The sequence below is a fragment of the Sander lucioperca genome, chromosome 15 (assembly GCF_008315115.2).
Source record: "Sander lucioperca isolate FBNREF2018 chromosome 15, SLUC_FBN_1.2, whole genome shotgun sequence".
In the NCBI taxonomy this organism is placed as follows: Eukaryota; Metazoa; Chordata; class Actinopteri; order Perciformes; family Percidae; genus Sander; species Sander lucioperca.
Window position 1 is genome coordinate 31,302,234 of NC_050187.1, and position 16,100 is coordinate 31,318,333.

At 40.8% G+C, this 16,100-nt stretch overlaps 1 long non-coding RNA gene across 1 annotated transcript; it reads right to left on the minus strand.

Annotated features, from left to right (window-relative positions):
* Positions 1–13,801: 13,801 nt before the first annotated feature.
* LOC116061614 lies at positions 13,802–14,467 on the minus strand. Its single transcript, XR_004107751.2, has 3 exons — positions 14,275–14,467; positions 14,154–14,222; positions 13,802–14,038 (listed from the first exon to the last, which is right to left on the minus strand). It is a non-coding gene; the product is annotated as an uncharacterized LOC116061614 (long non-coding RNA).
* Positions 14,468–16,100: the final 1,633 nt, after the last annotated feature.

Consider the following 16,100-nt stretch of genomic DNA (forward strand, 5'->3'; position numbering starts at 1 on the left):
GAAGGGGAGAACACAATGAAAGAGATCGATGAGCTGTGAGGAGGAAGGAAAGGCTAGCGGAGGAAAGGAGGAATGAAAGACAGACCAGAGGTCACGATGCTAATCCACTAAGATTCCTGGAGGCTCCTGCCAATGTCACTGTCAGAGCACTTGGGGAGAGCAGAGGCTTCGTGTGGAGCCGTAAAAGAGGAAACTCAACTTGCCTGTGTTTGAGGGAACCCCAACCCCTGGTTTAAAAAATAATAAGTACTTAAAAGTAAGAAACTATGTTTGAACCTGAAGATTTGGGTATTCTTTGGGTGAAAGTCCCAAGGTGGCGTTGTCAACATTTTACCTCAAATATAATTTAGCCGACACCCCTCCAAATGTCCGGTTACATCAGCTATTAGCTGACATATGCTAACATAATTAAGAAGACCATTTTACCTGCTAAATATTGCTCCACGCCCTGCTATGCCCTGTTACACCCTGCTACGCTCTGCAGTGCCCTGCTATGCCCTGCTACGTCCTGCTGCGTCCTCCTACGCCCTGCTACGTCCTGCCATGCTCTGCTGTGCCCTGCTACGTCCTGCTGCGTCCTGCTGCGTCCTGCTACGCCCTGCTGCGTCCTGCTACGTCCTGCTGCGTCCTGCTACGTCCTGCTACGCCCTGCTGCGTCCTGCTATGTCCTGCTGCGTCCTGCTATGTCCTGCTACGTCCTGCTGCGTCCTGCTACGCCCTGCTACGTCCTGCTGCGTCCTGCTACGTCCTGCCATGCTCTGCTGTGCCCTGCTACATCCTGTAACGCCCTGCAGTGCCCTGCTATGCCATGAACTACTACAACTTCTGTTTCTGGTCATTGTTCCATTATCTTTATTGTGACTATTATTGCCATTGTTCATCACACCCTCAACCGGCACTGTCAGGCACCGCCTACTAAGAGCCTGGGTCTGTCCCAGGTTTCTTCCTAAAAGGAGTTTTTCCTCACCACTGTCGCACTAAATGCTTGCTCTTGGGGGAATTACTGAAATTTTTGGGTCTTTGTATGGTCTAGACCTACTCTATCTGTAAAGTGTCCTGAAATAACTCTTGTTATGATTTGATACTATAAATAAAATTGAATTGAATTGAATATCGGCATGTTAGCATTGTCACTGTGAGCCATGTTGCCATGTTAGCATGAGCATTTAGCTCAGAACACTGCCCAGCCTAAGTGCAGCCTCCCCGAGCCGCTAGTGTGGCTGTTGTCTTCTTTAAAGAGCAGCTATCATACTACTTTTCTGGTCTTAGTTTTTGATTCAGGACTCCTATATGGCAGCCTGACATGATTCAACTCACAACAAACTATGTAGATCATCGGGAAACTCTTACCCACTTTCTGCAGCTCCTCTGAAATCTTGGTTTAGGTTCCTACATGAATATAATCTTACTTCGTTCAACAATAAAACCATCTAGCCTCAAGTTTTAGCAAAGCATTTTCACTCTGAAACCACTTTAAAAAGACATTGGAAAGATTGTGTGAAACTGACAAAATAAGAATGACATGATATTGTAAGAGGAGGGAGCTTGTCGGAAACTGAATAACAGTTTGTACTGCTCTGAAAAGTTATCGCTGGAGCAAGAATGTGCTCCTCTCTCTTCTCTTGTTTAGAGAAAAGGGATAAAAGAGAGTTAAGCACAACGCCACATGGAAAACATGATACGGAAATCCACTTGGAATGTGCACTTGTTTTTGATCGGTCAAAGTGGTATAAATCGAGGGACAGCGGAGTAGGAGGAAGAGCCCCTTCCGCACCAACACAGAGTTCTCATTGAAATGAATGAGGAAACTGTGATGGTCTGAGAACAGCTATGAAGACAATGGCAAAGAGGAGGAGAAGAAGGGGGAAGTGGAGGCATGCTCAGCTCCAATCTCAAAGCCCAGCATGATTTGAGGGCAGGACATCAGTCTCCTCTGGGGTTTAAAATGGAGGAGAGATGCTGTGACGGAGACTGCTGCTCTGAGAGAGGAAGAGACTATACTGTGTGAGTGTGCGTGAATGCATTCAGTTATAGTCCATGAGTATCTGGGGACCAGCTTTAATTTCACCATGACTCTACTGCCATGACTCTACTGTGCCTAAAGTCTTTTAGCTTTTAAGAACACAGAATGTAATGTTCCACTTAAAGCCGCACACATTTTCACATCAAAATCAATCTGTTCTATCAGGACTGCATTAGAAAAAGAAAGTCTCTTTTCCTTACTGTGATTTCCTGAATGAAACAAGGACTATTCATATTATACACTTCTCTGCCCAGGGAAAGGGGCTACAGGATGAGTAGTATAAACAAGGTTAGGTATGGATGTAGTCTTGTATTGCCAGACCTTCCTCTACAGCCCCAGGTAGTGAAGGAGGCTCTGGCTAGTCCACACAGCATGCCGGGATGGGAGAAAAACGGGCTGTGGTTTATTGGCATTTCTTTAAACCAATCACAATCGTCTTGGGCGGTGCTATGCGCCGGACTGAGCCACGGTGCCACTGCAAAATAGCGTCGGGAAGAACTTGTTTTGGTGGAACGTGTATGTTCACAGGTTGTTTTAGTCGTGCAACAGAAAACTCAGATTGGACAGATAGTCTAGCTAGCTGTCTGGATTTACCCTGCAGAGATCTGAGGAGCAGTTAACCATAGTCCTCATGAATCGACCGGAGTATAAAATTACAACACAAAGAAAGCAGAAGGTAATGGACATCTTGCCGAAAAGAGTGAAATCCGATGGAATTTCCGGCACCGGAGAAGTGGAACGTCGTGGATATAGACTACTGTGGATGTAACATTCGATAGTCAATTTCAAGCATCGTTCAAGTTTCCTTAACACCTTCTATACAAATGACTGTACCAGCCCTTCACCCATTACCACATACTTCAAATATTCTGTGAAAGCTGACACTTAATTTCTCATTTCACACAATGGTGCACTAAAAATACCTCCAGCTGAATGTGGACAAAACTAAATGACTGATCTTCAGCACATCAAACACACCCCACACCTCCAAAAGAAATATATTGTACTCATTATACTCATTATAGACAATAAAGTCAGTTTCGACACATTTTCTTCTATCCACAAACGATCCCAGCAAAGACTCCATTTCGTAGGCAAACACAGAGTAGTCTGTTGCTTCTTTGCCATGTTAACCACCTCCAACAAACACAAACTTCACACCACTAGCATCACACGTACTGCATCCAAAATCATCTGCCTTCTCACACCTAATCTCACAGACATGAAACCACTGAGCCATCACACGCCTCGTGCTCAAAATAGCAAATTACACTCATCATCCCCTCGATCAACACTTTACATCACTGCCGTCTGGCCATAGATGCAGGCCTTTGAAATGGAGAAAAGCTTGCTTTTGGCAGGTGTTTCCTCCCTTCTGCCATAGCAGCCCAGAACAATCTGCCTCGTCGACACTGTTGTATAGATCCAGTCTCACTGTGTGAGTGCATATACAGTATGTTTATCCCCTATAGGTGTGGGTTGGGACACAGGCAGGGGTGGGACTATACACATATAGATGTGACCAAGTGTATATCTCATGTAGATAGATAGATAGATAGATGGATAGATAGATAGATAGATACTTTATTGATCCCCAAGGGGAAATTCAAGGTCCCAGTAGCTTAAAGACATCACACACAACATACACATACATCATAAACAGGATGATAAAATAACAAATCCACATGAATAATATGGACAACAAAAGAAAAGATACTAAATAAAAAATCCACATGAACGTACTAAGGGATGTATAAGCATGAGACGCTTGCAGTGACAGGGCAGGGACTGACCCTGTGATTCAGTATGCATGGTAAGGTGCTCTATGAGAGGGTGAGTCGTGGTGGTAGTGCAAATAAGTCCAATAGTGCAAGGATAAAGTCTAGAGACCAGCATTAAATATGGACAATATAAAAGAATATTGTATTGTATTGTGTATATGTTTCTGTGTGGAATATGAACTGGCTGTGAAAACAGAATTATTTTAGGGGAACTTTATGCTTAGATAGTGATAGTGCAGAGATGAAAATGATGAAAAGAGAAATGCAACAATGTTCCTTGGACGGATTCAAACTGTGGACGTTGCTTAGGACAACCCCTAAGCCACGTCTCACCCAGGTGATTCCAGTGCGTTGAAGGTTGCTATGACAATTGGGGGCGCTGTTGGACCAGATCACCCGGAGAATGGGAGAAACAGCTGCAGAATAAAGAAAATCAGACAGGATTTTATATGTCAAACACCTGGTAATTTCTTGGAGGAAGCTACAGTGACAGTGCCACCCTTGACCTGTCTACGATTGGATTACAAAAGACAAAGTAATCAACGATGGATTAATTCCTCCAACAACACTGGCTTTATATGATGGTCCTTGGGGAATATAATCAACCAAATATATCCAGTAAGCGACATTCTGTGTGCAGTAACCAAGGTGTTAATAGAGGAGGTGAGAACAATGGTAAAAAATCAACGAATTTCATTATGAATGTTTAATATTTATGCCTCATCTGTGTTAAAGTGACGATGCATTAAGAAAACAAATGCCTTGACAACTTATTAAAATTCTTGCCACAGCATGAGGTTTTTTATCCTTATTAGTGAAATAACACATGCATTCTGTGTGATTTACAGTCATCATGTTAAACTTACTCCTTGGTTCTAAAGTTCATATTTTTGTAATAATGCCAAGCTGCCAACATGTTACATTTTCATGTGCAGCTTGAAATAAGCAATGGTATCTTTGAGTCACTTTTCTAAAATACTGTGCTGAGATTTCTGGTCTTTCACAGCAGTCCCATCGGGCGGCATCATCATCAGAGAGACTCAGAGAAAAGAGGAAATCCAGGTGAGACGCTTCTGTCTCAACTTGACTCTCATTGAGTCTAAACTCTCATCATCAGGGATTATTTCAATCGCTTTGAAAACCGGAAAGAGTCAGTGAAATGGATCCAATCCTAATCCTTTCCCATGAATGGTACGAAAATAAGGAAAGGTTATTTAGACTCGCAGTAACAAAACCACTGCTGTTTGTTTGTGTATGTGTGCTTGCTTCTGCATGTACAGTATGTGTGTCAGAAAACCCTTCAGGAAAGTTGATTAAGTGATTTTGTTAGCGGTAGAGCCCGGTCTGCCTGAAGGTGTCCAGTAGGTGATGGGATTCTCCAACCATTAGACTCACTCGCCCAAGAATATTATTATTGATTTTGATCTTGAGCTACGGCCTATTGAATGCACCAACTTGTTTTTTCAACAGCAAACAACAGTAGTGGGAGCTATCGTTCAGCACTAATGACATCATTTTGCAAGGATGCCTTCTCTCTCCTGAACGTGCGCTGTAAATATATTTATTTATATCTTTCACAGGCAAGTTCGAGGGAGGGAGAGGAGATTGCCTGTCGAGATTATGCCCAATGATTAATGTTTGTTTGGGCACCGCGAGATAATGCACATTTGATTTAATGACTAAAATGAATCGCTGCTTTGAAACCTGCAACTTCAAATTGTTATTTTTTTGGAAGCAGGGGAGGTTGGGGGGGCTAAAATGTCTGAATTTCTAAACACAGGGAAGATTAAAAGACTAAGAAATAGGCTAAATAGACTTTTACTTCATGTAGCCTATTGTTGACAGTAATGTCTTGTTCACACTCTCGCCCATGAAAACAATATGACTACGACTAAAACATATAAAGAGAAGAAAATATCCAATGTGAAGTCATATGTGAATTCAGAAGGCTTCTATGTGAGCATGTATGTCCATTTTCATGCATATTTACAGGATTATTATGTTTAATGCTACATGCTAATTTAGTATAATATATAATGTATATATATATATATTATATATAAGTATAATGTTTGTATGTGAATAATCTGTGATGAAATCCATATGAGAGTGGACGTTAGTTGACAAAAACAGCAGCACATTTTGCAGCAAATATATATTGTTTTCAAATCTAAAAAAAAATGCCAGATGTGTATAATTAATAACTATTAATAATGTTGGACTTTGGCTCTCAGCTGGACCTGTTTGAGCTAAAAAAAAGATCTGGGATGTACAGTATTTTGGGATATGGTTCATGTAGAAATCACAACCGCTACACACTTCAGCAGAAGACACAAGCGCTGTTCAGCAAACCACCAACCATTGAGGGGACTATGCTGCAATGACTTTTATTAAAGTGACAGAATTTGTATCAAATATTCACCCCTTACACTCTTGAAAAGGTGGCTTGTTTGCTTATTTTCTTATTGCATTAACTAAAAAGACATCTCTTTAATTGTGGAATTGGCCAGCTGATGGATTGAAACGTAATTCATGTATCCACACAACAGGGAATCCTTTATTGTGCCTCGTACCATAACAGGTTTGCTATAAAATGAAATGGAATGAGATGAGTTTTCGTATAAACAGGAAACACATGCAGATAGTGTTTGTGCCTGCAGCGGAGCCTGAAACTAATTTTCCATCAGTACTCCCATGTTCTTACAACTATTTCCTCTGTGGTGTGTTCCTGCCACATCAGTGGCATTTATATTAAGTGAGCTAAGAGGCTGCAGTTAGCTCAGACAACCAGAAGTGATGGACCACAACCCTGCATCAGGCCTGCAGTTAGTCCCCCCCCCCCACATTAGAGAGAAACTACTAATACATGAGTTACTCCAGCTGGTTTGCTCCATGGTGGCTGTGCAGCAAAATCCACTTTGGATGAAATAGCCTGCCACTGCAATTAACATGTTCCTGCAAAGTGCCAGACAGACCAATCATTGTGTATGTATCTCATGGAAAGATTGTGTCAGGTAGTTAGGTGCATATAATCAAAGCAATTAGAAGAAATGGTTGCAGAAAACTGGCATGGTATTTTAAAATGCTTTTTGTAATTTTTTGTAGCAAAAGGGGAATACAATAGCACAAACCCTCAGGCTATAGACCATATTCATCAGGCTCAGTGTGGATATTGTGTGGCTGAAAAATGTAGTATCTGTGTGGCTGAAGAACGTCTTTCAGTTCATTTCTACAATCTCCACACATAACAACTAAAGTATCAGCCCAGTCTCATGGCAGTTTGTGAAATGTTTACGTAATTGAATCTATTGATTTATGAACATGACACGATTATGTCGTTTTTTACGTGGGGTGATTACGAATTTTAATGTAATGTATTTAAATGGGAAGCATATTTCGTGATCACAACATAACAACGGTAGGGAGTAGTATGAAAAGCAGAGGTTGGTCGGGGTGGTGGATGGGTCAAACAACACAGGACTTTCACCCCGGAGACCGGGGGTCACGTCCGGCGTGTTGCAGTTCCTTTCCGCGTTATTCTCTTCCTAACCACAACTGTCCTGTTGTTGTCAGCGTGTCCTGCGTGTGACGGTTCCTTTCCCAGTTTTTCTTTTCCTAACCTCAACCGTCCCGTTGTTGTGGCGTTTCATGTCCCCGTTGTTGAGTGCCACAGAGACCGCGGATTGTGTCCCTGCGCCCGGGGATCGCGTCTCCGTGTGGCAGTCTGTCCCGTTGTAGTCGCTGGCGTGTGGCATTTAATTTCACCGTTGTGGCTTCGTGTGGCGGTCCGTCCTGTTGTTGTCGCCAGTGTGTGGCATTTAATTTCCTCGTTGTTGCGTCCCCCAGAGCAGCCCAGTGTCGTGGCAGTTCGTGAAATGGTAACGTTCAAAAATTGTGACCTGTACACGAAATAAACGAGAAAATCGTGACCTGTACACGAATCAATAACTAAAAATAACGTGACTATTTACGAACTGGCGTGAGACCGGGTTGAAAGTATTGTGATAGGGTTAGACATTTAAAACAATCTCGTTAAGGTGTTGAAAGTATTGTGATAGGGTTAGACATTTAAAACAATCTCGTTAAGGTGTTGAAAGTATTGTGATAGGGTTAGACATTTAAAATCTCGTTAAGGTGTTTCATCCCTTATACTAGTGATGTCCAAATGAAGCTTTGTGATGCATTTTCTTTATTTTCTGAGCTTAATAGATGGCGCTGTCTGTTCAACAAAGGGTTGAAAGCACACTGAATTCGCATTCCTTGAGCCTTTTCTTTAAACCAATAGTGCCATCTAGTTGGGCCAACAAATACAACTAATGCTTCATGAAGCTTAATTTGGACTTCACTATCTTATACCTTTTTTTACTATGTGAAATAGTTATGAATGCAAATTCTACATAATTAGAGTTGCGCAGCTGGAAGAGAATTGTGAAGTGTAAAGTTGTGGTTTCTGAATGAAAAAAAAGTTTGAATGATCAACCAGAATCAAATACTGAACAAAGCTGTGGAGTAACAAAATACTGGTCCTGCTGGCACAGAGCCGAGCAGTTTGTCAGTGGCATTCGTGTTTCCACTTACTCTGACGACTTCTTACATCAAAGACCCACTGAGCGCAAAGCAAAAATCATTTTCTATGTGATGTCAGCGAATCGCTTTGCAAGGCTTCCGTTGGATTCCAGGCGATGCAGTACTGAGCAGTGTTTGTGAAAGAAGGGAGGGGTTGAAAGGGCACAAACATCAACTATGCAAATTAGGGTGGGCATATTCGCCCAGCTTTTCTTGAAAACATTGACAGCAAAAATGCTGTGCAGAGGTGGGCCAGTAAGATTAGTCTTTACCTCTAGATGAGCATGATGATTATTATACACTGTAAAAAGTGCTTAGTTGTATCAACCTAAAATAACAAGTGAACTAGTTGCATGAATTATCATTATCTTTCTGGATTGTGCTGCCAACAGAATGATAATAGTTGAGGGTACAAAAATAATTTGTCCCTCCAACTAAGTTTTTAAAGCAGCTAATATCAAGTTTTCCTAACAACTACGCTAAGTCTTTACAACTATTATTAAATAGTTTTTATAACAACTAATATCAACTGGCATCATGCAATTATAATAGTCAAAACAACGCAATGTTTCAAGTCCCTTGGACAAAAATATGTTTAGTTGTTGATACAACATTAAATAATATGTATTGCTGACAAAAAAAATGAAAAAAATCTTTTTACAGCAAAAACAAGAAAGTGCAGGTTGATTGTTTATGCAATGTTTGCTAATGAGTGCTCCTCCCTAGTTTGTGAGTGTGACACAGCCACAGCGATGAGTGGGAAGTGCCGGAGGGGATGTCAAATGATTTGTAAGCTTCCAATCGGTCTTCCCTCATACCCACTTTCAAACTCTTGTGTTTGAGGAAAATAGGGCCCACATCCGCAGCTTTTGGATTTGCACGTTAAGTCAAATCAATACCATATGCTACATGATCTTGTTTCCCTCCTCTGTTCTTTGCATGTTTTCACCTCCACCTCCTACTACAGCATATATGTGGATAATTGGATACTTGTATCAAAGTTTAGGAGTCAACACAGGCCAAAAAAGCCCCTATTTAGCACTGTGCAGATGGAATGTTAAGATTGATGCCAACACTGTTATTTCCATCACAACACGTGTGGAAGATGCACTGTATCTGCCCACTTTCTCTTCTTTACTGCACATTCGCAAGACACTATCAGCCTAATTACAAAGTTAATGTTTTATTGCCAATGCTTCCCAAGTGAATAAGCTACATTTTTTTTTAAATGAGGCTGTGTATGGGTGTATTTTATTGTCGTGCAGAAAATGTTAATGCAAAATTCTGTAAAAAAACGTGCAGATTTGAGTGCACCCCTGAGCACATAGGCCTTTGTGTCAGCTCTATTCGGGTTGTCCTGAAAAATGTCTTCCAGAGTGTATATTTACTGCCATTTCACATTTATTTGCAGGTCTACACATTCTATGAATAAGAGAAGATATGAAGTTAAGGTACTAATTTATGATTCTGAAATCCCTCCAGATATCTTGGTTGTTTTCAAATCTATCATTCCTAAACCAAACTGTTATTCAGCTGCATACGAATGATCTTAAAGAACACGCTGTGAATGTCAGTAAATGTCATTAGCCTATAAATAGACATTCACTAAGAAATCGACAGAACAATTAAGGCAGTGACAGTGACTTCAGAAATTTCATACAACAGGGAGGGATCTGCTGCACAAACAGGACCTTTTCAACATATCTTATATGGCCTCGAAGCTGTGGCATTATCCTACATTTCTAATCCCAGTCCACTAACAAGGCCTCTGACTCTAGAGCCTATGAGGCATTCACAGCTGCAACTAAATATAGAAACAATATGTCTTAACTTGGCTTCTTTAGGGTGTTTATTTACACTTCTTTTCTATAAAAGCGTTTGCTTTTCCAGTATTGCTCACTGTAACGCTGCACTGCTCAATACGTTTACAAAAGCTCACACTTGGGAGCAGAACAGTACAAGCCAAGGTATTTTACTGTTGGCCAAAGCTGTTGAGAGATAAATGTAATTTTTATCTTTGCACTTTCCTCACTTTTTCAAGGTGCTTGAGGTTGAATTTGAGTTTTATTTAGCAAAAGTTCAGAACACACAAGCATCAGAATAGCAACATATTGTGTAGGGAGGGGACAGAATGCCTATTCATTACCTGTACCTAAGTAATACAAAACATTATTCACAACATGAAGGTGAGGAAGATGCAGAGATTATTTATAGCAGCACATTGTTTACAACCACAATCAGAAAGTAAGTGTGCCATGAAATATGTGAGCCATTTGCTTATAAAACTATTTCTTCTGGACTAAGTTAACATCTCTGATTGTTATTTAAAGGGCAACTATTATATAGCATTTTCAGGATAATACTTGTATTTTGTGTTTGTACTAGAACATGTTTACATGCAATGTTTCTCATACTGCCCATGGCTGATGCACCTGTATGAGACGCTCTGTAGGAGCGCCTGTCTCTTTAAGTCCCCCTTCCGACAAAGCCCTGTCTGCTCTGATTGGCCAGAGTGTTGCCTGGAATTTGCGCTCTGTTTTGCCGCAGCTTCCGCTGTTGTTTCACTAGTTGAAGCTGGAGCTACTGCAATGGAGAGGCTTTATGGCAGGACTTTGTACCGTGAAAAATCACCAATAAAGGCTTCTAAACCAAATACTACCCAACTGGACACGTCCCAGCAGTAAGGTGACCCGGAATTGGGGAGAATTTAACAACACAGGCAGCCAAGATGACAAATTTTACTGCCGTTAGCATGGAGCTACATCCGACAATGTTTACACCGCAGTAGCTTAAAAAAAAACAAAAACACTCCATTCCTGCCTACCTGGAGCAGATGACCAATCATAGAAGGCCGGCTTAGAGTTGCGTAACACTTAGCCGTGAGTAGAAAAACTGTGGAAACCGGAGCGTTGAGAACAGTTGGAAATCTGTACGTTTTAGTTCACGGGAATCCTCTAAAATACGTTTACCTCATTATTTGTTTTGGCCATGTTTCACATGAAAATCGAACATTGTAACATTGTAGATATGACAGAAAATTCGGAAAAGCATATGTCCACTTTAGTTAAGTGCTTGCAAGTATTCCTAATTTTGAGGTCATATGGGACAGGTTTAATGGTTGTGTGTCGCTTTTTTTAGGGTTAGGGTTTTTTAGATGACTCATGTTTGTCATTTCAATTTGTCATCATCATGAGTAAAGTTTGCCATCGTCACAAGATGTAATGAACAGCAAACAATGATTGTCACGTACAGATTGCAAAATAATCACTTTTTGTCACAGATTGGCCAGGGTGCCAAGCGCGTCTAGCATGGCACCGCTGATTTACTCAGAACTGCTGTCCGACAAGGCCACCTAGTTTTATTAGAGAATAGGAACTCTTTAAAACAATAAAACACAATTTATTCCGAGGCTTAGGTTCTTTTCTTTTTTTTACGAGGGAGAGCAATGCATGGCAACCCAAAGGAACAACAACAAAGACCAGGTATGATAAAACTGGCTGACTTACTTTAATGGTGGTCAGTTTATGTCCTCAAAGAGGTTAATTTTCCACACGGGTGCACTACGGCAGAAACTCAAAAAACGATTATACAAACCAAAACTATCTCAAAGGCAACTAGTAAACATGCAGACAGAAATTGAATCAATAATTAAAGCACAGCAAAAAATGTAATAAAACATGCAAAACACACGACAAAACCAAAACATACTTGCCAAAAACGATAACCAAACACAAATTCTCTGCTGTGTAACATCAGAAAGTTAATATGAGAAGAAAAACACAGGCTCATGTGTGTGGCCACATGGCCTTCAATGAAAAGATGTAGCAACAGGATTCTCCAAAGATTGATTTCTTCTTCTATTTAGTTCAGTAAAAAGTAGATGCTGGACTTTAATTGGCTCCATTCAAATGTTGACTAATGTAAGTTTTTTTTTTACTGCAGCTCTTCAGCTCTAGAAATCTAGATTCTGTCAGCCCCCATTTTATTTACTCTGCTTGTCTATTAAAAATGAAGAACTTTTGAATCATTAAACCCAAAAAGTTGGAGAATATACTGCATACTTCCCCTGCCAAACTGAAACCTTTCTATCATGCTTTGCTGTTTTGAAGCAACTCTTCTGAAGGAAAACTATATCTCCCATGAAAATCCCGTCCTGCCCTCTGGATGTTATTCCAGTTAAACTCCAAAAAAACAGATCACTGGAACAGATGGTCATAATATGAAATCAATCATTTATTATCACTTGGCTTCTGGTTCGTCTTATTTTAAACATGTTGTTCTTGAAACCTCCCTAAAAAAAAGAGAGAAATATGAAAAAGAATTTGCCCCTAGCAATCACAATCCTACAGTAGCTCCAAAATACAGTATTTATCTTATGTTTTGCCTGTCAGTGGGTATATTGTATTAAAAAAAAGCACAACTTTGTGATATTTTATCAGGTATTGGAGCAGTGCAGTGCACAATGGCTATCCTCCTTAAAGCTGAGACATTTTTCTTCTCCTTGCTGCTGCTGCTCTAATACTTTTAGTCTCAGGGTGCAATTTTACACCATAGACAATGGAATCAACTCAATGTCCTGAACAGTGATTTGTTACCAGAGACACAGGTCTCAAACGGTTCAGATCACACCTTGCTGTTAGGTCACTTTCTGTTATTTCAGGGACTCCATCATCCTCTGCAGTCAGTCTGGAGTTTCCCTGTGGGCTGATTTCCACACTGTTGTGAACAAAACTGAACAAAACTTCTTTTGTTTACTCTCCAGATCCACAAAGAAAAAGAACTTCATTATCTGCTTCATCATACGTATAAGTTAGCATCCGAACTCTTGAGGTGACAGTGTTCGTGTCACGCTATATGACCCATGGATGTATTCCCGCTGGGCCTGCCCGCCAGTTCCCGCTCGGCCCATAGACTTTACATTGTTGTGACGTCACAGGCTTTTAAATTGCTTTTCTAATCTCAAGGGACGTTTTTTCAAATATGTAAAGTCCGTGGATTCAAAATTCAGAATAAAAAGAGTCATCACTGACCTTGTCTGCAGTTGGAGGTGTCCTGGCAGCAGTTTTACAGACGTCTCTTTTACAATGCACTGCATGAAAAGTGGGATTTTTGTCCCCGCAAACGCCCGTAAACACCTGTAAATCTCCCAAATTTTTGGCAGTTAACGACAATTTACGTGATTGTTTGGCAGATCACTGCCAACCAATCACTATTGGTCACCCTGGGTCATTATACTGTATATATATAAAAAATATAATATAATATAATATGCTATTATGTTGTATATTCATGTCCTTGTTATGCTATGGACTACACTATATTACCATCAAGGACATGAATTTACTGAGGAAAGGAAAATTTGCCAGGAACATGATGTTTATTCAAGAAAGAGCTTTATTAGCACAAATGCAAACATACAACTACAAAGCTCACGGAGAACCCCAAAATCCTACAGCACCGTGAAGTGTCTGTTTGCTGCCTCGGAGCTGTAGGTAACTGCTGGCATTCTGTCTTAATTCGGTCCATTTTGCAGACGTCTGTGGTGCGTTGTCCTGTACTTTTGAATTGGCTCTAATCTCGACTGCAGTGTGGCACAGAGCTCGGTGAAAGGAAAGAAAGGACGGAGGTCGCACAATCCATCCAGCACATTCTGTCTTGCTTCCAGCAGCTGTAAAAACATCAATAAAGACAATCAGTACTGCACTGCGTATGGACACAACACATCTATTAATGCACCTGAAAAATAGTCACATTGACCAAAAACGGATCTAATCTAATCTTACCCTCTTTCTTCTCGCTCGACTCCGAGCTGAACTCTTCACAGCTTACGTACTGCCTCGTCTTACAGGCAGCTGGAAAACAATTAAATGAGAGTGGTATGAATAAAAAAAAAAAGTTACTTACACACAATGGCGTCATTGTCAGAATCATGTAAATCTGGACTTGCTCCGAGCAAATAGGAGGTCACGGCCTCGTTATGAGGCGAGATTAGTCTGTGTGAACAAAATGTACGGTTAAGATCGGTATAGATCTATTAACGTATCTATTTCCTTATACAGCAGAATGAAAGCATATTCTTTAAATCTTACCCTTGCTCCGGTTCGTAGCGCCTAGCCAGGCACACAGCTGTGCTGCTCGCATTTAAGCTTGCGTGCATGGCGGGGTTTGAAACATTAACTGCCAAAGTCTAAGTAGCCTGCAGTGATGCTTACTCTAATCTGACCACTTTTTTCAGTAACGAGTAATCTAACGCGTTACTATTTCCAAACCAGTAATCTGATTAAAGTTACTTATCCAAGTCACTGTGCGTTACTATTTTTGTCATTTTCCTTAGTAAAAATATATATTGTTTTTACTTTCTTCTTGCATCTCGGGGAGTGAAGTCACGTATGCGACGACAAGTCACGTTTTCAGCATGTGGACAGGTCACGTGTACCACGCAGCGACACAAACGTAAACAACAATGGAGGGAGGAGAGAGATGCGCGTTTTCTAGCTGGAAATACAGTCACTATTTTGAGTTTGTGTCAGCTAAAGATGGCAATATTAAGGTTCGTTGTACACTCTGTGCTGGTAGCGACAAAGTGCTATCTAGCTACAAAAACACTACGTCAAATTTGAAGAAATATTTGGAGTCGCAGCACTGCAGTCAAACTTACAGAGCAAGTCCCCCCAGGTGGTGTGAAGCAGAGAGCAGGAGGTCCCCCACCACCCAAACAACAAAAGCTGGACTTCGGTGCAAAACCAGTAAGTGGGGGAGAGTTGAAGAAGTTGGTCGGGCAGTATGTTGTAGAGGAAATGCTGCCCTTAAACACGGTTGACTCGCCTTCGTTTCGTGCCATAATAAACAAGATCCCTACTACTGTCAATGCCGAGTTGCCTCACAGAACAGCTTTGTCACGGTTGTCATTTTTATGTTGAGGCTGTGGGGGTGTTGTCAGCAGCTGCTGAATGTAACTAATAAAGTAACTTGTAATCTAACTTAGTTACTTTTAAAATCAAGTAATGTGTAAAGTAACTAATTTACTTTTAAAATCAAGTAATCTGTAAAGTAACTAAGTTACTTTTTCAAAGTAACTGTGGCAACACTGGTAGCCTGTTTAACATCCAAACATCATCGTACTTCTCAAGAGTTACTAAACAGTACAGACTAGCTCGCCGTTTCATTAATAATCATATACTTACGTTGTCTTTTCCTTTTCTGTGGGCACATCTTACTCCTGTGTGTCCTTTTTAGGTGCGTGGTTTGTTGTGCTCCCGTGATAAGCAAGTGAAGGCGGGGGGAGGAGGGAGAAGAGAAGAGGATAGCAGATTAACCAGCAGGGCGCACAGGCTGATGTGGAGGTGAATTACAGTGAACCGTTTGAGACGGGAGACCAAAAATAAATAGGGGGTCAATAATAAAACAACACATCGACTACAAAAATTGCCGTCGACTTGGATTACGGACCAGTTTATTCTTTTTGGTGTTTTTCATTTGAGCGTTTTAATGGAATACTGGGAAAGTTTAATAACAACAACAGGACAATTGAAGTCCAGGTTATGAGGCCATTTCAGCAGAGCCAACAGCTTCATATGCCATGGACATGTGAATATGGTGCTGAATTTACCAGTATTTTAAGATGACAAATGGTTGTGGCTTTGTCATGCAATGACAGCTGAAATACTTTATGTGAAACACAGTGTTTTGGTGTCAGCAGAAAGACTTCTCTTAAAAAACTGTACAGTGGT